We start from the raw sequence: 24,132 nt of genomic DNA, 5'->3' as shown, positions 1-24,132 counted from the left end.
TTAAAAAGGGCAACCCAATAACCCTTTGCGATCTATGATATCAACTAAGATAAAGGTAAATGGCCAACAATTGCTAATGTTTTTTAGAGACTATCCGCGTCCAGTTGATTTCATTATCGGAACGTTGGTTCAGAAATTGTTTTCTCTATATCCTATGGTGGTTCTCCAAATTCACCTTTGATTATGTATAGCATAGACCATGTCATTTAATGTGAAGGTTCTCATTACTATATTTTTTCATATGGAGTTGTTTTGATATTTCTAATTAATTCTGGTGGCCCTGAGTATGGTCTCACGGACTAAGGACAATAGATACCAAAATGTTGATGCTAAGTCCAACTCTTCCACTATGATTTTCTTGGATTTTCATCAGTTAATTGTTCATATATTTATGGTGTAAAGACATTGACTTCAATTTGAATGGACTCTGCATACATTAACCTCTGATCTATCATGTTGACATAGACTTTGATCTTAATTAACAAGGGTAATGTGTGTTTAGAATTATATGATTTACACCACTTCCATTTCAAATACTGTGTACACTTGTTCCTTCAGATAAATGTCTACAACAATTGAATGTACATCTCAAGCACTGATTTAGTTTCAACTGTCACTTTTCAGACAGATAATTTATTCATATATTTCCCAAACAATTTTCATTATAATAGATTCCCTTGTTTGCCCTTAAACATAACAATGTGTGGTTTGTTATCCATACGTGAGCCAACTCTGAATGCATGACACAAGTTGTCTCCATGGGCAGCATCTAGTGCTTACGGAAAGAGGGGCATGATATGCAGAGCCCAAACTCATACTTTCTGTGAGGTTTCCTGCGCTGATCCTTAGGTTACATCTAATACATAGTTTCCACAACGGTCACTAGAACGCCAGACTCACGGATGAAAGTCAGACTGCCGCCAATGCGGCGACTGAGCACCACATTACAGCCCTAACGGTTGGGCCACCAGTGAACCACCAACTCTGCGAGGATCAGAGATCCCGGCAGTCTGGAGGTCTGTAGCAGGTCTGGAGCAGCGCTGCCATTGGGATTACGACCTCATTCTCTGCCAGCCTTTTCATGGCAGTAGCACTGCCATGAAAAGGCAAGCAGGGAAGGGGTGCAGGGGTCCACAGGGGGGGCCCCTGCACTACCCATACACTTGGCAGTTCAGGCCCCCCCCGGCCAGCACCCTCGCAATGTTCACTGTCTGCTGGTGCACCGTGCAGGCTACAGCATTGCTGCTGGCTTCATTACAACCTGGAGACAATGCTGTAGCCTGTTTCCCACTAGGCCAGCAGGTGGAAATGCAGGTTTCCACCCGCTGACCTTGGAGGAAACTCTTAATAACTCCGGCGAGGTGGTTGTCGCGTAGGTGAGGGCCACCCTGTTGGGAGTTTGGCAGACGGAGTTTTCCGTACGCCAAACTCAATATTGAGCCCACAGTGTCAAGACAACATACTGACTGGGCCCAGCTGCTAGTTTGCCATCAGCCTTTGCTATCTTCAGTTATAGGTTCTCTGCATCTGTTACCAATCCCTGTGTATCTATTGTCCAAACAAGACTTCTTAATACACCACAGATTTCATGTGCGATGTCACTTACTTTACTTACTTTATGTGCCAGGTTTTGGCAAACAAACTACACTAGGACAGAGCTGGGGCTAATGATGCAGTGAAATCCGGTGTAGGGTAGTTCTCCAAATACGGTTTATGGAGCAAAGATTCAGCATGGGCGAATGGAGCATCCTAATCTGACACCAAAATAACATAGGGTAACTTTATTGTTACAGTGTTCATAATTCTGGAAGACTGATATATTTAGAGTTAAGCTATGTATGAGATGAAAGATCATGTGTGCTTACATAGGGCTGAGTCCTTCAGGATGGGCTCACATTGAATAGGCGAGCACATAGGTCAATGTTACTATAAACAGTGGACATTCTCCACTTGGCATTGTAACATACCTAGACTGCATACATTTCTTGCTAGTCTAATGTAGATTCTGGTTGTAGTTTGTAGTGTCTCTCACTGTTTTTTACAACAGTACACTTGCGTAGCTTGTCTATGGCAATTAGCAATAATTGCTTCCTAAAGCCAATATTGTCTTGAAAATGACAGTGCAACTGGTCTCTCAAGTGCTCTTTTTTTGTGAGTTAATTTTTCAACATTTCCTTCTCATCCTTGGACACTGGGCAGCTCACACATAATTTAATGTGGAGCTGATACCTACTACTTTGAAATTTATGGGCCATTCTGGTTGTGGACATTCTGGTGGTACTGCTTGCAGGGTGAGCTGTCCTTCAGTTGCACTGGTAAATGTGAGGGTGGTTTAGATATAGTAATCAATCTGCTTTGACTTGTTTCTCCATGGATAGCCTGCTATTCGGGATGACGCTGATGTTGCAGGCGTGGTCCTTTGGGGCGGGGGTTTTGGCGAGCACTGCGCACAATCATGTGCCAATCCATGGTGAGGTGTTGTTCTGAAAGATGAGGACTTCTGTTTTTTCGGTGTTGTATTTGAGACAGCTGTCTTTCATCTAGTCCGCTATGTTCATCATGCATCTGTGGAAGTTAGCTTTTGTGTTGAAGGGCTCTTCAGACAGTGAGAAGATGGCAACAATAAGCACATGAGAGATGTCTACTGCTAAATGTGGAGGTGACAAGGTTTTGAGGGGACACTGTGTAAATTGTAAAAACATAATGCAGAGCCTCAAATACATTCTTAGGGCCCCATTGCTGAATTGCCATTACTTTGTTCTTTCACTACACTTGTTTTGAATTTATCTTATTCTTAAGGGATTTTCCATCTACATTTCTGTATTCGTCACGGTTTTCCTATTTCTCTTTCTCCTTCTTTCCTCTCTTTCTTTCTCTCCTGCTCTGAATCATGGTCTATTGGTGAAAAATGAGCCCCAATCTCCTAAAATGAGTGCAGGTACTCCCCCACAGACACATTATGTGTTGGGTACAGCTGGGTAGCATATGTCACATAGAGAGCACAGGCTGCTAAAGCAATTAGATCCACATGGAAATGTGCTGTACCTCGAGTTGTATGTCTGGTGGAGTGGGTTTGTTCAATCTTTGTGTAAAGAAGGTTTTACACTGAAAAAAGCCAATATTGTTTTATGATAAGATGACTAAAGTGTGTGTATTCTACCTAATTCAGGAGTGTTGGCATTTGTACCACTTGTCCTTTGGCTTAATAATCTACTTCACTATCTCTCCAAGCATGCTGGATGGTTTCCAAACAGGGCAAGGATGATAATCTCTTCGTGTTCCATGCATTGGCCACTGATCTGTTTGACATTTCAGCACTGTTTTCTTCAATCACTAGGATCTCTCTCCAGGCACAGTACCTAGTGCATACCTTTATATGATCCTAATTGAACTCTGTGTTTATAATTACATCAATTTTACACAATGGTGAAAGTTTGATGTGGCACTGCTATGATTCAAACATATATGCATGCTACACATAAGTCTCTACAGAAGAAGAATTTTAACTCAGACTGCTAAATGAACAGTTCACCACTCTGTTCAAGCATTTTAGGGATTTATTTATATAAATAGATATAGTGATCTATAGATATCTATACACATATATATATATATATATATATATATATATATATATATATATTATTATTTTTTTGCTGGTGTCGACTACAGAAATGTTCTTCCTGTATTTCTTTACTACCTTATTTTAGGACATTTTAAGCCATGGGGTTAAGCTAATGGAGAGGCGCCCACAGAGCAGGCACAAGGAAGTCATGTATGTTGGGCCATGTACCAGAGTACCCTAGCTATGGACCCTCGCTACACTAATGGCTGTACATGCACCCTACAACCATGCCCCTAAGACCAAATGCACAATACAGTAACTTTAAGTGTGTGTAGTTTGTGCACGAGATTCTCTCTTAATTATAACCTTATATTGGAGATTTTCAAAGCCTATATAGGCAAGGGAGGGAATGAGAATGCATCACAACTGCAACGTGTTTTGAGGGCAATAAACACACTACCAGTGATTTTCAAGTATTTATGAAAGAGGTTTCAGTTTCAACATCATGAACTTGATCATGTCACACATACAAAACTATCTCAGCATCACCCATCCTTCTTCACTAATGTTCCTAGATCTCCTGGATTTTCCTCTGCCTCTTTGCAATCCATTGCTATATTGTAACAGATGGCTAACTGCTCTTCTCCATAGGAATGATACTCAGTCTAGGATGATAGATCCTACTGACCATCACAACAAAAGATACCAGTGCTTGGAATTTTTATAGTGCTTTTGTTGCCCACATGTTAGGGATTCAATTTTGTAAAAGATCTCACTAATTACTCATTTCCTATTGTTAAACACCCTGTGGCAATACAGCATGGTCTATGATGTCTGAAATAATGTATGTGTGGACTATCCAGTTATAAGTGTATCTTTCTTAAGGAATATAATTTGCGATGACTGGAATATCACATGCAATGTGCAATTTACAAAGTGCTAAAATTGCCAATGTATATAATGGTGATATGTTTGGTAGGTTAATAAATTTTATAGTTTTGATATTCACAATTGCAGTTTTCAGTACTTTTAATGCAGCGCATTAAAAGTACTTTGTTCTTGGTGCCAGGTTTAGTATGCATAGCTTGTAGAACTTAGTGACTTGTCTGCTGTAGTTGATCACACACCAAACCTAATTAACATTTGGACTGCTAATTCCTTCAGATAGGGAACTGAAGTCACAGGATTAAGTACTGATCAGCTTAAATTTGTTAAATCTTGTAATGTTCTGAAATGTACTCATGACAGACCTGCTAAACATATGTATGAGGTCTTAATAACTGATGTCACTTCTTGTGATGTAATTTCCTTTGAGACTGTGATGCCCCTTCCTGTTATGCAACATACATTGTCACATCATTACGCTACTTGTATACTGCCTAACTTGGTGATCGTCCCTCTTCTTTTTTAGGATTTGGGCCCTGCTCCAGACTATGTTTCAATGTTTGGTAACTTCTGTCTAGCCTGCACTCCCATTCTGTACGTCTACAGTGATCATTGCCTCCACACACACATATTTTGTATTTCCCATATCGCCCTTGCTCTGTGTAGCAGTCAGTGTTTCAGATGTAATTGCAGCTGCTTCTCTCTTCAAAATCCCTCTTTAGGCATCTGATTTGTCCTTGAGAGGATGGCCAGGCTCCAGCCTGGGTCTGTCAGTTGGCAGCTTCTGGAAGATGTCAAATGTGGATTCTTTTGTGACTGCTGAAAACTAGCAGGGTTTTTTTGTTGACATGCTGGCTGGCAAAGCTGTAAATATCAATATAGGATGACAAACCTTTTCCCAGCTTACAATCGAGCTCAAGTAAATTATAAGTTGTGTGCCAAGACCCCTTTCTCTCACTCCAGCTCTGTCACTCCAGTAGTTCAGTTCAGCTTTCTTATGGTTTCCTTTTTCCATTGTCCTAAAGCTTCAACAATAATCTCCTTTAACTGAGGTTTTCATTTACAAGTACAAACACTTAGGACCTAATGGTCTTGCTATATAAGCATGTGAGTTAGACCAATTTGTGCTCAACTCCAAGTCCATATTCATGTAAAAATAAACACAGAGATCTGCCTGATCTTACACCAGGGCACGGGTCGAAATGTCCTTGTACTTCTCAGGTTGTTGAAAGTTTCTCCTTTGATGGGCATTTTTGTGGTCTCCTTCATTCTTTAACACTGGTTGTTATCCAGTGTCACAGTCTCCAGCTTTTAGCTTTGTCCAGTTTAAAGAAGAGCAAATAATTTATCTAAGTTTGTGGGTATCTGGATGATTGGATGCCTCACCATGTTATTCATCCACAACAATGTCTTTGTCATGAATTTGGGAGCACAGGCACACGTAGAGGTAATGCAGCCTACTGGGGCGCAACTAAGGAACATTGCAGAGAATAGAGTTCAACAGCAATGCTGCAACCTGGCATGAGTACAAAGTCTTTAAATATAGTAGAATAATGTATAAAAAGCAGTACCTCAGGATAACATTTGAGCACATATTCTGAAAGTATTGTCATACATGTGATTTCTAGTTACAGTTCACACATCTTAACCAGTGTGGAATTGCCACTTACCTTTTAAAGTTGGTGCTCTAGGTGAAAAAGTATTGAGGCATGTTTTAAGTTCAGTTCTTCTACAATAAGAAGTCCCTCAAGACCAGAGTCTGTTTCGTAGGCTTATTTAGCTACAAAAATATCCCACCAACCTCCAGGTCACAGCAAAGAACTGACCATATATTAACGGAACATTCCAAGCATGTTAACTTAAACATAACGCTATGACATGCTCAGATTACTTACCGTTAATCTTCTTTACTTCAAGTCATAGTCTTCCTTGTCCCAGTCTTTACAACGTGTGCTGTGTCTTTGGGCACAGATTTTACTATACTAATAAAGTTTTAATGTTGTCCCTATCAATATGTCTATTTAGGAACATCCTGTTTTGTGACACATAAGAGGGGTGAACCATATACACAATATATTATACCAAAGATATCACCAATGCAATTTTTACTATCTTTAATGTAATCTGGAGGATAAAGACTCCTTTCATGGTAAGAGAGGGAGGGAACTAGGACTGTAACAATGAAGACTATGACTTGGAGTACTGAATCTTCTCAGTAAGTAATCCAAGGAATACCATCCTCTCGTGTCTTCCTTGCTCCAAACCTTACAGCATGAGTTTATGCACAGGCATAGTAAAAATTGCCATTAAACTAGAAAATAATGCAGCACCCAGTGATGATTTGTAATAGACTTTGTGTACAAAATCCACTTTTTCTGTGTGGTCACCCTGGATTGTTCAACTTCTGCTGGACCCTGTATTTTTTCAGGCTTTGTACCTCCGTGCACTCTACCCATGCTGATTAGTTGTGGTGGGCAGAATGGTTGGAGTTTGTTTCCACATAATTCATTGGAATTACATTAAAGTTCCATAAAATTCCTCACAATTACGCTATTTTCTTAGTGCAAAATACAACCTCTCATCTAAAAATGGATGCAAGGATGCTTTTTGCGATAAGAAAATAACAAAGTCAAATTCCCCTAAGTGCCCTTACATAGTCTACAGTGATTACTGCAGAGTATGTCAGGGTGTGGCCTCTGCCAAGTGTATGGAGTGGTTTCTAAACTTTAGAAACCACTGCAAATCACTCTGCAGTGCTTACCCCTCGGGACTCTTACATACTCTGCAGCAATTACAGCAGAGTATGTAAAGGTGCTGAGTGATATACACTGCTGTGCTGTGTAGTGATTTTTAAACCGGGCCAGAGAGGGAGCAGTGATTATTGCAGAGAATGTAAGGGTGCAGAGAGGCATGCACTGCAGTGGTTCCGAACTAGGGCTTCAAAAGAGAGCAGTCTCTCTATTTGTAAAAGCCTCAGCAGATTAACCATAGACGTACTGCTCCCTCTTCCACCCCTCTTTAGAAACAATTTACAACAGATTAATTCCACCGACAGGCAGCTGAGTTTAAAATTAAGTCTGCGTAATGCAGAATTACAAGTATTCCTCCAATTCTGCCAGCAGAATTAAGAATTGTTAGAATCATTACTAGTAAAGTGCCTGCAGCCCCAGCCTGAAATTAGCCTTTAATAGGTGTAAAATGCTTCATAGGAGCAAAACAATGCACTGATCTGAGTGGACAGAGATGACTCCTCTGAACTCTGCAGAATATGAATATTGAGGGCTGTAAGCATGGTTTTTCACACTACAGAATTAAATCCTGCTTGAGTGTCAAATCCTGTTTAACAAGTTTGCTTGTTTCTCATATAACACTTGGAGCGCACTTGAAGGGGGAAAGAACAGGGTGCCAGGACAATTCTTGTGGATCCACTGTCTTGTTATTGAATGGCTCTGATTTTGTCCTATCAGACCTCTTTTGTGTCTGGGTTAATTGTGGTTATAGGATCTGCCTCAAACTGTATTTTAGTGTTACATGTGGAAGGACACTGCTACTACTACTACCTCCATCACAGTAGACTCTCCACATATACACCCAGCCCTAAAAGCACAAGTTTAGTTTGGTTAAACAATTTTACTATCTTGAAAATGCCCAAAGTGGTTAGGGTCAGTGCAGGGAACTATTTCCCTTCTGATTAGGGCATGCCCACAAGTCGTTCCCACCTACAAACTAGTGGCAGGCATAAATGTGGCACCTCCAGGCACTCACTTCAGAACACTACCTGTACCTGTGGAAGATCAGAAGAGGACTGGACCTTCTGTCTGTGACCTGAGTGGAGGTCTGAAGGACTGGACCTGCTCCCTCTGTACGTAGGACAAAGAAGTGGTCTCCAATGGTCATAAGACTGAGCTTCTGCTCAAGGTACAGGATACAGTAAGGCAGAGGAGGCCTTTTTTCAGAAGTACTCAGCTGACTAATCACAAATGGACATGCACTGGATCCTACTTTTGAACTCTGGCTGGAAGGTAGCTGACATATCAGGGTGCGAAACTATGGAACGGTCTCCCTTTTAATATTAGATCAATGACACAAGAGCTCCCTTTCAAGAAGGCCCTAAAAAAATGCCTTTTCAGAGCCTCAGCCAAGGTACCGTTATGTGATGTTACGGTTTTTGCTTTTTTTCCTTTTGAGCGCTGCGAGGCCCTTGGGCTGTTATGTGCTATATAAATACCTATAACATAACATAACATAACATACTGTGGGTCTCTAAGTACCTCCCCTGACGTTCTGGGTTGGGGTGGCTTTTGAAGTGTACATTTGTCATTGATTAGGACTATAGAACTAAGCCAGAAGGTAACATCTTTGACCAGGATGAACCTAGTTTGTGTACCTGACACGAGCCATTGTGCTCCGCTTCAAACTATGCTTACGTGTCGGTCTACTGTGAATATTGACTATCATTGGTGCTTTGTGCTTTTTGTCACTATTTTAAAGCGTTAAAAATCATATCTCTGGTTCCCCTTATTGATTTTTTGGGCATTTTTGGTGTAATTCTGTTTATTACATGTTAGTGTATTGTTCTTATTCAATTTGGGATTTTTTTATTGTTTTACCTTTTGATTATTTTGGTACTGCATCAGTCTTTTGCAAATTGTCCTATGTTAACCCTGTCTGTTCTGTGTCATATTAATAATGGGATTGAGCACTCATTAATTTAGTGACTTTGAGGGTTCACTCTAACAAGGGTTTGATTGTTCCTTGAGGTGGGTAGTCACCCACTTCAAATAATAATCCAATTTCTTACGCTTTGTCAAGCAAAAACACCCCTATTGCATTGCAGACAAAACATCTGTTCCACAGGTGGAAGAAATAACCTCTCATTATATGTTGCCTAACAAGAAGAGATGCTGCTAGTAAAACAACCCTGAATTGTTGAATAAAGAGAAATATGAAACAGTTGCCTTCTGATGCTGTAAAACAATAGCCATTCTTATCCACCTGCTTAAGGTGGAGGTGCATTCACAGTGGCCTTTGTTAATCAAACCAAAGGTGGCAAACAGAGAATCCACCTACTGGCCACCACTATCTCTCCCTAACTCGGGCCTTGGTCAGATTTCTTCCTAAGTGTCTTACATGGGTGTTAGAAATTGAGTTGTTTGCTGACTGGGGTATAAGCCATGGTCAAGCAGCAACCACAATCCTTCTCAGGGCAAGGTACAGGCAAATCCTGTATTAGCTTTTGCTCATCCTCTGGTAGCTTGGCGGAGAGCAATCAGGTTTATTTTAGAGGCAGTGTGTAAGGTATTTACACATTTCCAGTTTTGAGTATGAAGTCTTTTATATCTCTGAGACTCCAGATCAGGAGGCCAGCTAACTAGTCATTGGAGTCACTTTGGGTTCTAGGTTCGAGTAATGCAGGTTCAGGCCTTCTCACCCAGGCAGAGGGCAGCAGGTCAACACAGAAATGCAGGAGGCCAGCAGAGGGGTGCAGTCCAACAGAGTGGCAGTCCTTTAGCAATACAGCAGTCCTTCTTCTTGGCAGAGTATCCAAAGAAAGCTCTAACACTGTACTAAAGTGGTGGTGTCTGAGGTCTGGTACTTATACCCAGTTGTGCCTTTGAAGTGGGGAAGACAAACAAAGGCATGCCTTTGAAGTGCACAGATGTCCTGTCCTCCCTGCCTTGGCTCCAGACTAACTAAAGTAGATAAGAAGCCCTTTTGTGAGGACAGGACACAGCCTATTCAGGTGTAAGAGGGACTTTGCCCAGCTCCTTCCCCCCATCCTGCCACGATGGCCCATCAAGTTACACCTAAGTTCCCATTGTATATGGCTAATAGGAGAAATACATATAGCCTAACTGCCAACTACCCCAGATGTGAACAGAGACAGATTGACAACTTTCTAAAAGTGCCATTTTCAGATTTGCAATTTACAATCTGACTTCACTATAAGTTAGGATTTAAAATTGTGATTTCCAGAGACCCCAAACCTGAAGGAATTATCTTTTCCCATTTGGGAACTACACTTTTAGAATGTAATAAGGCAACTCCAAAGTTAACCAATGGGAAAATGGGCCTTAGAGTAGTGAAAAATGAATTTAAGAATTTTTCACCACCAGGACATGCAAAACATAAAAGTACAGGCCCTGCTTTTTAAATACATTACACCCTGCCCTCCAGGTTGTCTGGTGCCTTCCTTAGGGGTGACATATGTATAGAAAGGAAGGTTTTGGCCTGGCAAAAAGGTTAAAATGACAGGTTGACAGGGCTTTGTAAAAACTGCACACACAGGCTCTGCAGTAGCAGGCTTGAAACATGATTAGGGGACTATTTACGTGGGTTGCATAATCAGTCCTGCAGGCCCGCCAGCAGCATTTAATGTATAAGCCCTGGGTACATGTAGAACCACTTTACTGGGGACTTATAAGTAAAATAAATATGCCAGCTGGGGATGAACCAATATTACCACCTTTAGGAAAGAGAGCACAAGCACTTTAGCACTGGTTAGCAGTGGTAAAGGACACGGAGTCCTAATACAAGAAGAAACAAGGTCAGAAAAGTGAAGGAGGTAGGCACAAAAGCTGGGGGGAAGACCACACTAAGGCTCTCTGGTCTAAAATCAATATCTTGTCACTTACCACTGTAAATGGAATCCATCTCTTTCCTCTGCAAAGTTCACCTTGAATTTTATACATTCTAGAAAATGTGGTCTTCTTGAGATAAATAAATGTGTTTGGCCATACTTAAAATGCTCTATCCTTAACTTTGTTGTGAACTTGGTCTTTAATTTGGTTTGATTCTAGTCTGTCTCTTAAAGAACCTTGTCATCTATTCTCAATGCAGGTACATACTCAGTTGTCTCCACACATGTATTCTGTAATGTTGTTTACCAACAATCCGTTGGCCTTTATTTCAAGCAAGTGAATACTCCATCACAAAGTTAAAACTCTCAAAAGCCTTCCTTCCATCTTTTGATTCTGTGAGGAGCTCTTTCACTTCCACCACAGGTGAACAAATTTACTAGAGGCTCATGATCTTATGCACTGAGAAAAGAATTCTTCACAAATGGAATTCGAAGTGGAGAATTTCCCTTGTGCATGCAGGGCAGCACACTCTATTACAGAATAATTATTTTTGGAAACATTTAGGACCCGAGAAGCAAAGGCAACTTCCTTCTCTTCACTGTCCACTTTCTATGTCGACATGACACATAAACAAACAAAATGGCATCATTGTACAGTACTTTTTTCTTGGTGGCATCACACTCATCTCTCTCTTAATAGATTCAAAAGCACGTTGATAATTAACAGATCATGTAAATAGTGCCCCTTCTTAAACAAAGTCCCCAAAGGACTACAGGTGCAACATTTTAAACAAACTTTGCATAATGTCCAGTCAGTCCTGAAATGGGACTGTAGCTGGTCTTTATTTTTGGGAAGAATGAAAGAGTGTGAGAGGGCAATAGAGCTTTAAAAGTAGACTCTGCCAACTCACTCCTACCCTTTCCTAAGATAGTATGTCCAAGATAGGTGACTGTTTCAATTCCGAACTAGCACTTTCCTTGTTTGCCAGTCAAACCATTCACCTGTCTTTTTAATCCAAGCAATACTGGATCAAGCATAAAGTTTGGAACTTTCCTGATTTTGGGAACAACCAGTTGTGCCTCCATTTTTAAGATGATTCTGTGTTTAAAGTGTTGTAGAAGTCCTAATTTGTTTTCAATAATATGGGAAATCTTTCCAATATACTATCATCATCACCCAGTTGTGCGGCAAACATGATTTGCTGAGGAGGGTTAGGACTGAGGCTGATACCTAGATCATATTGATTTCTCTAGCCTAATAACAGAACAGTGACGGAGTACCTCTCCCCCCAAACTGAAGTTCCTTCTAACTGATTTACAGACTCCATCTTCATCTCTGACATGCTTCTCTGATGGCCCAACTCAGTAAGGGGCATTGGAGATTTGTCCATTTGACCACCTGCCCGATTTAGCATGGGTAGTCAGAAGGCCAGTTCTTACACTCTCTTAGCTCCATAAACAATGTAGTGGTAAGAGAACGTTCCTATGGGGTGGGACTCCGTTTTTGTTTTTAAACAAACATTTTAGTAATTTGACGTACTGTACTGTCACTCCGATGGTACCATCCGTCAAACTTTTAATACATTGACAGGAACCCCTGTGTGCACAGTGCATGTCAGTGTTTAGAGTTATCTACAGGGCAACTCTAGATTTGGGGGCAGAGGTCCCTCAGTATGGCAGGAGTAAAGTACTCTGCCATATAGATGGACTTAACTCAACACACCAAACTGTAAATCAGCCACTGTGTCTTTCTAAATCTACACTGACACAAGTTCCAAAATAGATATCTCATAGATACAGCAGGGTTAATATTAAACATTTCCCACAAGAAGTTAATCCAAACTTTCATAAATATTACGGCCTTCAATTCCATGGTTCCTGGCTACAGAGAAATGTTCTACCCCAACTGCAACAAGTTAAGCATAATACTATGTCTTCTGTTTTCATTTAAGCACCGATTCTCCCACCTCAGACAAGAATTGAGGTGGCTGGGCTATTTCAGAAGCTGCCATGGTAATTAAGATTATTCAATATAACAAGATTATTATTTAGAATAAGAAACCTCTTGTGTTTCAAATGAGAATAAATATTGTGTTGATGGCCATGCAATTAGAATTTGATGGTCAATTTGGATTCAGCATTAGTTTGATGTGAACACAGAGTATTTGATACTCTCAATACAGCCAGCAGTGTGTGATGTCATCAAGATAACATGAAAGATGTGCAGCCTTATGTGTATGATGGTGTTCTTCATGTAGAGTGTGTGGCTGAGGCTGTTTCTGAGTGAGTGCAGAAATGCTCATGCTCATTGTGCCACTTGTGTCATTCAGATTTCAACGATTAGTTGATAGTTCTTTACCTCAGTGCTTGGATTCCCCAAGATAGATCAATACAATTGTGGAATATGTGAGCAAAGTTCTATATCTTAAATTCCACAACAAAACTGCAACAGAATGTATTCTCACTGCCACTTGTTGAGTTCAGTTCCTCTGCAATACAAAGCACTCAAGACCAGAATATATGTTGTAGAATTATTCAGCTTCAGATGTGCACCTCCAGGCGACAGGGACATTCTGGTTTCATATTCACTAAACATTCATAGCAGGTTTACCCAATCACAGTGCTATGACATGAATTCCCATATTCCATTTTTCATTAACAACAATATGTTATTTTGTACTGTGCCCACTCTAAATGCCTAGACGTTGTCACAAATTAAGCCATTTGTTGGAGCCAGTCTGCCATTTGGACTTAGCTCTCAATGATTATAGTTGAACATGTCATTTCAAGGAATTGATATTATATCCTTGTTGGGTGGGAATAATCTGGTTGAGAGAATGAGTGGGTTCACAGTTCTAGGAGCCTGCACCACCAACTGATTTATCTTCTGAAACAACCATTCTGGACTGTGGGATGCTTTAGGATTTTGGTGTGATTTTCTTTTTTTTATTCATTGGGTGTCTATATTTAATAGTTTGTATGTGTGAGGCAAAAGTCCTTGAATCTTTTCCCGCTTCCCACTTGCAGTTACTTGATGTTTCTCATAATGGAAGTGATTGGGTATGTTATATTGAATCGCTGTCAACTTCTGAAATTTCTGGACAATACTCAAATAATATTCTGGCAGCCCTAAGTAGTGGGCACTGGCACGGGTCATGCATGTGTGCCAAGACATAGGCTTGCCTCATGGATTTCCGTCTTGTTGGGTGGAGGGGTGGCGCCCAAAGTGCTACCCTCAATGTGCTGGAAGACTTGTGCCTTTCCCCGCAGTTAAACAATATGAACATGATCTTTGCAGCATACTGTGTATTGATCAGTAGAAGTGAACAGATCCCTTTTACCCTGTGTCTCAGGAGGGAGACCTACAGGCTCACTCACCTTTTTAAAAGTTTTTTAAAAGTTCTGCTTCTGAGTGTTTAACTCACCCCTGACCTACACCAGGTTTATGTGGAAATGCATGGATGATGAAAACATGTGCTGAGTGTATGTATGCTTGCGATCAGATACACTACACCTAGGGTGTAGTATGGTACTGTGTGCCCGTTGGTAAATGTGAGTGCACTGGCAGTGTCTGTTTATGGTGACACACTCTTGTACAGTACACTGGGACTGTAGCACGGAACAGAGATAAACTGGTCTAGGCCAGGTTACCACAAGAGAATACATACATTCAGTAAAGTGTAGTTGGAACCAACCCCATTTTAGGGAACCACCATTGTGGAGATTACCATGCATGTCCACAAGCGATTGTATCTGACATTCTCGCCTACAATGAAAAATAAGTTTGGCTCAAACCAATGACCAATTGTCAAAGCAGCAATGTAATACACTATATTATTTGTCCCTGTGATTAAGGGTATGTAGGAGAAACTGGGAGAAAGTTCAGGACAAGATTCAGTGAACATAGATCCGCTATTATGAATTTAAGATTCCAAGCTCCGTTGGTATCCCACTGTAGTGATTACAAACATAAAGAAAGTGATCTGAGGTGGATTATCCCGGAAAAGATAGGTTTGTCACATTTGGCGAATATAGACACCTACAGAAGAAAGCAGGAAGTCTTTTGGATTTTCTACCTGGATACTGTAGAGAAAGGCCTTAATGATAGAATTCCTTGGGAGAATGCAATTTAAATCGTAAGCAGAGTCTTTGGAAATACAGTCTAGCTTTAATGAGACATTCACTTGAGTGAAACCTGGACAAGTTCATTTGAAGCTTCCAGTTTCCTTCCATTCCAAAAATGATAGGTACCTCTAGAGCATTTTCACCACTCTAGCTTAGTGCCCATTTTGATTTTCATATATTCCCGATATTCTTCCTTTTGCCTTTGAAAAAGAGTTATGCTTTCCATCTCTGGCACTTTAACAAGGCCGCCTTACCACTCTGCCTCAGAGGCATGTTTAATGGAGTGCTTAGTCCTCTCTTCATTTCCTTTCTTATTGGGCTCCCTTCTAGCCTTAGACATTGTTGTTATTATACCAGGCACCGCTTCAGTCCTTGTACTTGTAGATATTAGGAAGACAGCACATCGCCCACTAGAAATACTTAGGAGCTAGTTACCCCCGAACCTGAAATTCTTCATAATAATACGTTTAGGGGTCCTTTAGTATTATAATTGAACATCCTTCACAATAGAAAGAGGATAGAGCGTTCGGGGTTCAGATCGAATATCGTCATCTACTCTATAGTTCAGTTAACTATTATGGTATATATAGTACTTAGATGGAAGTTCACTTTAACGTTATACCTTCAAATATGGCTGCCATGTTTTCACCCATTCTAATATCTTCTTGGGAGAAACTGTGGAGACCCCTTTTCTATTTCTTTTTTTAAATTCAATTCGGTGGAATCACGCCGGTTTGGCGGTTGGTGCAGTCAGAGTGCTCAGAAACGGGGAGACGGGCCGGTTGGTTTCAGGCTTGTGAGCCGGACGCCACCAGTAAGAGGAGTCCTTCACCATGGGACCATTATGAGGCTTCCTCTTAAGCACGAATGTATTATGGGGATTATTTACGAACTTATTTGGGTATGACAACAGACGCCAGTTATCTTGATGAGATGGCACATTTAAATTCCCCTGCTTATACATATTTTTTAATTCTGGTGAAATTTGACGCCTCCTCATTTAGACGTTTTGTTTATTCAATTATTATATTTCTTTAATATTATAGACAGTACCTCTATTTGAGCCTTAGCGACCGGGGTACTTTATCATCACTGGTTATCAATCTATCTGATCTAGCGTGGCCTGGGGCATAAGGTATTCAAGAGTGGGACAGCATCTTGCATTATAGCTCTACCTGATCTAACACTTGCTTTCAGGGGAATCAAGAGATCATTGCATTTAGACACTATGTTAACTCATTTATATTAGACATCTTGTTTAGTTGACCTTTTGCGATCTGGTGAGAAGGCACTAGAGAGAGTGAATTCATCATGGAGTATAGTATAGAGCGACAAGCCAGTCTTTGAGGAAGGCGAGGACTGTGGAATCAAGTATTGAGATCATTCCTTTTCTGTTTCTAGATCTTTATCTTGCTTTAATCAGAAACCACGATTTGTGGCAGGAACTGTGGTTTGCTACTATTAATGAGATATTTACTCCAAGGGAGCAGTAGGTGAGCTTTTCCTTCTTAGCCTTCTTCCATCCAATTCCCTTTTCCCTTTTTCCCTCCCAAACTTCCCTTTCACCTTCTCCTTACCCTTTCCTTTCCTCAGATTTCCTCTCTTTCTACTTAACATCAGCTTTTGAAGCATGAAATACCAGGATCACGTTCATTGGGAGAGCACTTATGAGTATGGTTCTGTAATTTTGTTTCACTTATTACTGTCTGTTTGATTTTTTGGTGAACACTTTGAAGTAAATGAGTGGCGATCCAGCCAGTACGAAGAAATAGGACCACAATTCACTGTGGTGGCTTGTGGCTGTTGATGGACTATAACTATCGCCACAGTAACTACATTGATTTGCTATTGTATACATGATTGGGGTGCATGTGGTTGAAATCAGTGCTATGGAGCACAGAGAAGAACTAGCATGGTTTGAAGATGCAGTCATCAAGACAGGACTTTGATCGAGAAATTAGTTATCCTTGCTTCTTATGATTTATAGATTTATAGATTTGTCATAGACAGGACCACACTTCCCCGTGTGCATATTTTAACTAACGAGAGTGGATATTCACGTGCCCTGAAGAAGGTATGTGACTGGCTGGTCACATGACACTGAAACACACATTGGCACAATTCTTGGCCGGATAAAACTGCCTGATGTTTCTCTCTCTGGATCCTGCAACATACATTAGAGGACGATTCATTTAAAGATGGAATCAATATATTACGATTGACTCATAGCAATGCAATAAGACTTTCAATGAATGTCAACAGTCGAATTTGGAAAATTATTTCTGTGCAACATATTTAGCAATTGATGTCATTGTTCTCCTTTATTAGTGGAGGATCATGTGAGTAACACCTATTAGGCCATCTGTATTTTTACAGCTTTTTAATCAGTGAGCATGATGAGAGTATGTTGGTTTGAGTGATTGCATTAGGCAGTACAAATTTAGGTCCTTCTAATTAGGAAATAAGATACATAATGATGTTGAATAATAACTTGCATGTGTATTAATAAAAACTATCCTGTTTATTATTGTTTTTGTATGTATAAAGTTTAAGAAGTTTAAGCTTGAGGTCTAGAGAATCATTATAAGGATTTCAGTATTGGAACCTGAATTGGATGTGGGTTGTTTTATCTTTTTAGTATTATGTGGAAATGCATGCATGAAGAAAACATCTGCTGAGTGTATGTATGCTTGAAAGGGATACACTACACCTAGGGTGTAGTATGGTATTATGTGCCCATTGGACAGTGAATGTATTGTGAATGTATACTGAGTGCAGAAGTGCCTCAACTGGTACATTACATGGAGGACCTTGGGTTCCATTTTGAGAAGCCCAGGCCTGGCTGATGAAAACATGAAGAGTAGAGGAAGCCACCTAGACAGAATTGTATATTGCTGCATTACTATAAGCTGGGTGGAAGAAGCACTGGATGTGGTGGGAACAGGCTCTTCCTGTGCATTGGAAAGGGCTCTTTGATTCAGTGACCCATCACAAGGATAGGGCCAGAACACATCTCAGGAAGAAGGAAATGGGGCTGATAAGGGAATCATAAAGGGTAGGGCTCAGGGCCCAGGATTAACCTTTGATGCACATATCACTTTGGCTGACATCCAGATGTGAACTCTGGTCACTCCCATGAATCTTGTTGTGGGTTAATCAGTTTAGGAGCCCTGCCTGCTGTGTCAAACATTGTTCAGGAGGATGAATAAAGAGGAGGGAAGCAGAGCCCCAACATAAAACTTCAAAGGTCGAGACCCTAAATCACATTTGGTGTCTGGAAAAGAACTATAAGTAGGGGAGTTTGAGACCCCCAACTTTGTCATCTGCCAAGCAGCCAGCCGGGCTGCACAATGAGGGGAAGCATGACTTCTGCTTGTAACCAGGACTAAGGGCACAGGCTGCCAGTCTCCCTACTGGGTGAAGGGACATCGCCCAGGGAATCCGAGACCATCTGCCCTGAAGTCTGGAGCACCAGGTGTGTCTGTGAGGGAGAAGAGCATGCTGGAGGAAGCATATTCCAGAAGGGGGCCGAGACATGTGGGGCTTCTGAGGGAAGAGTGAGGAGCAGTGTTGCATCAATCGGGCCACTGCCTGTGTGCCTTGTTGTGAAGTTTGGTGACCCTGTATGCCAGGAAGGGCCATCATGTAACAACAACAGTGCTGCATCAATAGGGCCATTGCCTGTGTGCTGTGTTGTGGAAGTTTGGCAATCACGTATATCAGAAGGGGCCGCAGTGTGCCAATTAACTGTGCTGCATGGATTGGGCCATCACCCGTGTGCGGGAAGTTGTTGCGACCCTGGAAGCTAGAAGGGGCCACAGGAGAAGAAACATGAGGCCAATGTGACTCAACAATGAGGTTCATTGGAGCAACCTCGAATCCACAATCTAGATCTACACAAGCAGACACAGTTTTATACACCAGTGTGCCTACCTTAATCCATCCAAATTCACCCAACAGTATCCACCTACAATCAAACTACAGCAACCCTTGCCATTATATGCCTAATCAACAACCATCCATTATATGCCTAATCAACAACAAGCCTTGTTTTTCACGGCCTTCTTTACTCTCTTAGCCATAGGTCCAACCTATTGTCACATATGGGTGTCTGCCTTCCTCAGACTGGGTGTTTAGGTGTGCTGCAATCATACTTACAGCAACTGCAATCGTACTTACAGTAAATGTAAGCAGAAAGAAATTAAACTTTGTAAGATACAGTGTCGGAACAGCAGACACATTAAATGAATATGTCCCTTTAGAAAGCTTGGGAGTGGTCCAATTTGTGCCTTAGAATATGGATAGTTTGTCCTTTATTATTGATCACATTTACATGACAATATGTTAGTAGTCAATATTATGCAGTCTTTATTTAACTTTGGATATTAAGGTGCAACACCTTTCAGAAGGGTTCTCTGTTTTTTTTTTGCTAGAATGATAAGGCGTCTTCACATGAGGTTCTACCTTTTGTGCTGTGATCAGTATTCATCATCTTTAGTCTGGTCATTTTAGTTCGAGCAGAGCAGCGCACAAGTGCTGCTTTTCCAAAATGTTGGCATGTATCTGGGCTTTTAACCACGCCCATCTCACTCCCATCACTGTCACTTGTTCATGGGCTTGCCTTCCAAAAATACTTTGTTTTTGTTGGTAACTGCTTTGCATTTGTCCCTCCTTAGGGTGGTTTTGTTTCCACCATGGCCATTGACCCTATTACATGGATAATTGCACTTTTGCCGACAACTTTGACTGCGAGCAAACTTCTTTTTCCTTTTTGTCTCTTTCCTTTGTACTCACGGCGGCACTTTGAATCGGCTCCCATATGTCAACTGTTTTTTACTTTTTGTTTTCAGTTTGTGTGGCAAGAAAAGTCCAGTTAGGAATTTACAACTCTAATAGTTCTAACTTCAGCAAACACGAGACCCATTAATGCTTGTTGTTCGTGTGGGTGCAGCCACACACTGTACACTGAATTTTTTGCTAGTTTAAATCCTTGCTGGGTTCACCTTATGTGACTGTGATATCTTGCTGTATAGCAGGATGCTGTTCGGCTATTGTCTTGTGAGGGATGTTCAAAGACTAAACATCAGGGTGGTGTGTTCATTGGTGATATGGGTGGATGTTCCTAGCTGGGTGCATAAGAAACTGTGCATGGTCTTTGCTCCTCGTTAAGAAGATTACATTTGTCATAAAGTTTTCTTTTTAGGTCTATTACTTAGATGCATTAGAAATCATTGGTAAGAGTGCCTTCATCCATGATGGACCTTTATGAACTGTATCTGAGGATTGGGGCGAGTGTTTTGTGTGGGCTGATGATGGTAGACTTCTGGTAGGGACTGTGTGTGCTGGAAGTGATTAGCTTGTGCACAGTAGATAGAGATCAGATTTGCTGTGATGTATAAGGATCGATCAGTTAGCAGGTGTCTTACATGTCAACATTGCTATTCAATTGTACTGTTTATGATCCTCTTGGATTGACTGGTACAAACAATGCTTTTCATGAGAATGAGGTGAGAATAATAGAGGATGTGCCTTGTTATACTTTTGCTGTTCCTCCAAGCTTGAAGTGATCTCTTACAGAAGAAGAACAGTTTTGCATGGGGGCAGCCGTGCTGTAAAGGCATTTGATGCACACTCAGTTTCCTCTTGGGGGAGTTAATGTTGAGCAGCACACTGGCTTTCGTTTTTGTCTCTCATTTCGAGGAAAGTTTTTGCAAGGGTGCCGACTTTCAGGTCAAGAATGAGTGTGATCCTTCTTACCCTCATTTACTATGATAATATTTATCTGATTGGCTGAGAAGGACGAATACATAACTACCACCTTGGTGTATGTCTGCTGTGGTGGTTCTATGGTCCTCTTGTACTTAGTGTGCACAACCTGCCTCTGTAGTTCCTTTGAAGTTTATGTTTGTGTTTAAGGTCCATCACTAGTTGTAAACTTTCTTCCCCGAATGACCATACGTGGGGCTAGGTGCGTTGGCCTCTGTGTGGTAATGTTTACTGACAAGTATTCACCGCCTGTACTCACTTTTTTTAGAGTGTTTGCAAGTGCTTCCATCGCTTTCATTAATCGTGTGTTTAATTAATCTAGGTCTCATTCAGTCTCGTTTTCCATGCTTAGTCTTTGTGGGTTTTGTATGGCCCTGGTTGATTTGTTTCATGGCTTTGCTTATTTAGACTCTTATTGTCTAAAGAGGATTATTGGAAATATGTTTACGGCTTTTACCCAAGACAGTGGCAAACAGGAACTGGCCAATACACATTTGGTTGTAAATTACAGTTTCCTGGTGTCACTTAGTTTGCGACAAAGAGAATGTGAAAATGGAGGAAGAAAAAACATTAGTCCATGATTTAGTAACAATAGAGCTGATGGTTATCACATTGTTTTCAAGAGCAGAACGTAGAAAAAAACTGCAGTTAGCACGCATTAGGGAATCCTAATTGGACGTAATGTCTTCCAGTGGTTGATGCTTCATAGGCCCGTCTGTTGGCTTTCCTACTTTGGTGATAAAACACATCTTCAGGGAAGTGAGGTCAGCCGTGCTGCACCCCTCTTCCTGCTAGCGCGCAACCGCCAGCAATGAATGAGTAATTGCAAAATCTTCCCTCCACGTAGTTTAATTCCTTCCAGTGGCTTTTCCAATTAGCAAATGTAATAGGTTTGCTAATGCCGTGTTTTTGTGATATCAATTCAGGCTATTTGGGTCCCTATGGATGTTTAATTGCTGGTTGATCGTCTGGTAATGAGACTTTCTGTTGCACCCTGAGAATGAAATATACCGTAATTACAGTGGACGGCACCGAAAATATAACCGCGAGACGCAGGTCAGTTTGTGCGCCAAAAAGATTCTAATGATGCCTTCTGAAAGCAGTCGTTAGTTTGCTCATGTTGTGATATCTTACACTATAAAATAAATCAGCACAAACACAGCCAAACTCACCTATGAGATTAAACTCCTTGAAAGATGTTCTGTGAATAGAAGAAGTAAGTGCAGGGAATCTTGGCCTTCACGACAATGTGACAATAAAACAATATTCGAGAAGAATGGCGGAGAGCTAAATATGTGTGGTAAGAGGAACAGGAATACGAGTAAGATTACATAATTATCAACATATTCATCATCATTAGCATCATTATTATTTTTTAATTATTGAAATCATAAGAGCCAGAATGTGAGCTTGTTAACGTCCGTCAACAGCACATTTACAGCTTGGACCCCATAATGTCCTGATTCATTTTTCAGCCAAGTTGTTCTCCATCTCGCCTTCTCCACTGTCTGCCCTAAACAAGGGAAGAGTCAATGAAGAGCATCTAAGGATTCATTAAATTATTAAAAATCACCGTTACTGGCTATTTACCTGCTGTGCTCTGCAACTAAACAGAAGGCAAGCGTCAAGGATCTGACTTTTCTGTACCCTCATAAATATATAGAATTATCATTGTAAATTCTAGCCATGTTTAAGCTTCTTTGTGGCAAAACTGTTGCATGATGTACGTTTTTAATCAATGATCTTAGAGAGCTTTGAATAGCGTTAAATCATTGCCACCAGGATTGCCTTGAATTAATCTTTATGAACATAAGGATTCTGGGATTCATCTGATTGCTATTATTACCTGTAAAAATATGCACTTCTGTCTCATCAGTGATTCTTCGAAAATGTACTCGAGGTATCACTGATAAGACAGAAGTGCATCTTTTTGCTAGTCATAATGGCAATCAGATGGCATCCCAGAATCATTATGTTCTTTGTGTTCATTGTGGCTCCCAGGACCTCTGGCTATATGGACATACCAAATATTGTTGGCGTGAAGTGAATTTGAGAAATCTCTTCTTGGATCTATCGGAAAAAATATTTTCTAAAGCCTGAAATAGTACTTTATGACACATGTTAAGCAATTGATAAACAGGTGACACATGGACCTCCGCATAACTGGATAATACTAGGTCATATTAACAACTAGGGAACTTCTTTATTGTGAAATACTCTTAGGAATTAGTTTGTTGTAAACCATCTGAGCTATTGCCAGCTATCTCTGACCATAATGTTTGACAGTATGACAAATAGATATTATAACCTTTAAGTAAATCTATCTATCTATCTATCTATCTATCTATCTATCTATCTATCTATCTATCTATCTATCTATCTATCTATCTATCTATCTCTAACTGAAACATAAAGAACAGACAAGCTGCAAATTTTATTTGGATAACATCAAGTCAGAAATCAGATGTACTCTTAATCTGAAATTTCACTACAGCACCTTACCTTCAAACGATTGACCGAGCAGCTGCTTTCTCTGTCTGGGGAGCATGAAAATGAACAGCCCTGCTGCCATAATATTGTATTTGTGATTGTATTTATATATAGCACTTACACTCCCTGGCGATGCACCAGAACCCAAAAAGGATCAGTGGCAGATTAGTAGAGGGAAATATGACTTAATTTGAGTGGTGGGCCTGCCAGTCTGTTAATTGGATTAAACAGGATAATGGAGGGATGGAAGAGGGAAGAGTCTAGAAAGTGTTGCTTGGAAGATCATAGTAGCAAGATGAGGTTTGGGATGAGTCAAGGCAGTGTTTGACTTCTGGTCAGCTGTTAATATTTGGAGGACTCTGAACTTATTATTTTTATGCCTATACCGGTCACTAATGTTTTAGATTAGATTTTTAATCTTAGTTCATGGAAATGTTTAAAAGTGTTTTCAAAGTGTATAGTGCTAGCCTCAAGAAAGTCCACAGAATGTGAGTGATTTATAACTTGTCATCACATTCTTTCCAGCAGAGGGTTGATGGTGTTCCATCTATTGCATGGAGGCACTGTGACTTGTAATGCCTGCTATCTATACAGTGTCTTGTCTAAAGCTGTACGGTCCTGGGTATGTTGGGCATATTTACCTCCATTGCTCGTCATCCAACTGCATCCCCTACTTATTTTCCTTGGTTGTTTGAAATTCCAGCTTTGTTGACTTAATGCA

At 40.7% G+C, this 24,132-nt stretch overlaps 1 protein-coding gene across 5 annotated transcripts in view; it reads left to right on the top strand.

The window, feature by feature from the left end:
• PPFIA4 (PTPRF interacting protein alpha 4) overlaps positions 1–24,132 on the top strand; it is a 3,105,259-nt gene that overhangs the window by 1,632,633 nt on the left and 1,448,494 nt on the right. The gene's annotated exons all lie outside the window — the stretch shown is intronic.

This window comes from Pleurodeles waltl, chromosome 6, assembly GCF_031143425.1.
Source record: "Pleurodeles waltl isolate 20211129_DDA chromosome 6, aPleWal1.hap1.20221129, whole genome shotgun sequence".
NCBI classification, from domain to species: domain Eukaryota; kingdom Metazoa; phylum Chordata; class Amphibia; order Caudata; family Salamandridae; genus Pleurodeles; species Pleurodeles waltl.
Note: the sequence above shows the minus strand (reverse complement) of the source record. Positions and strands in the feature narration are given on the sequence as shown.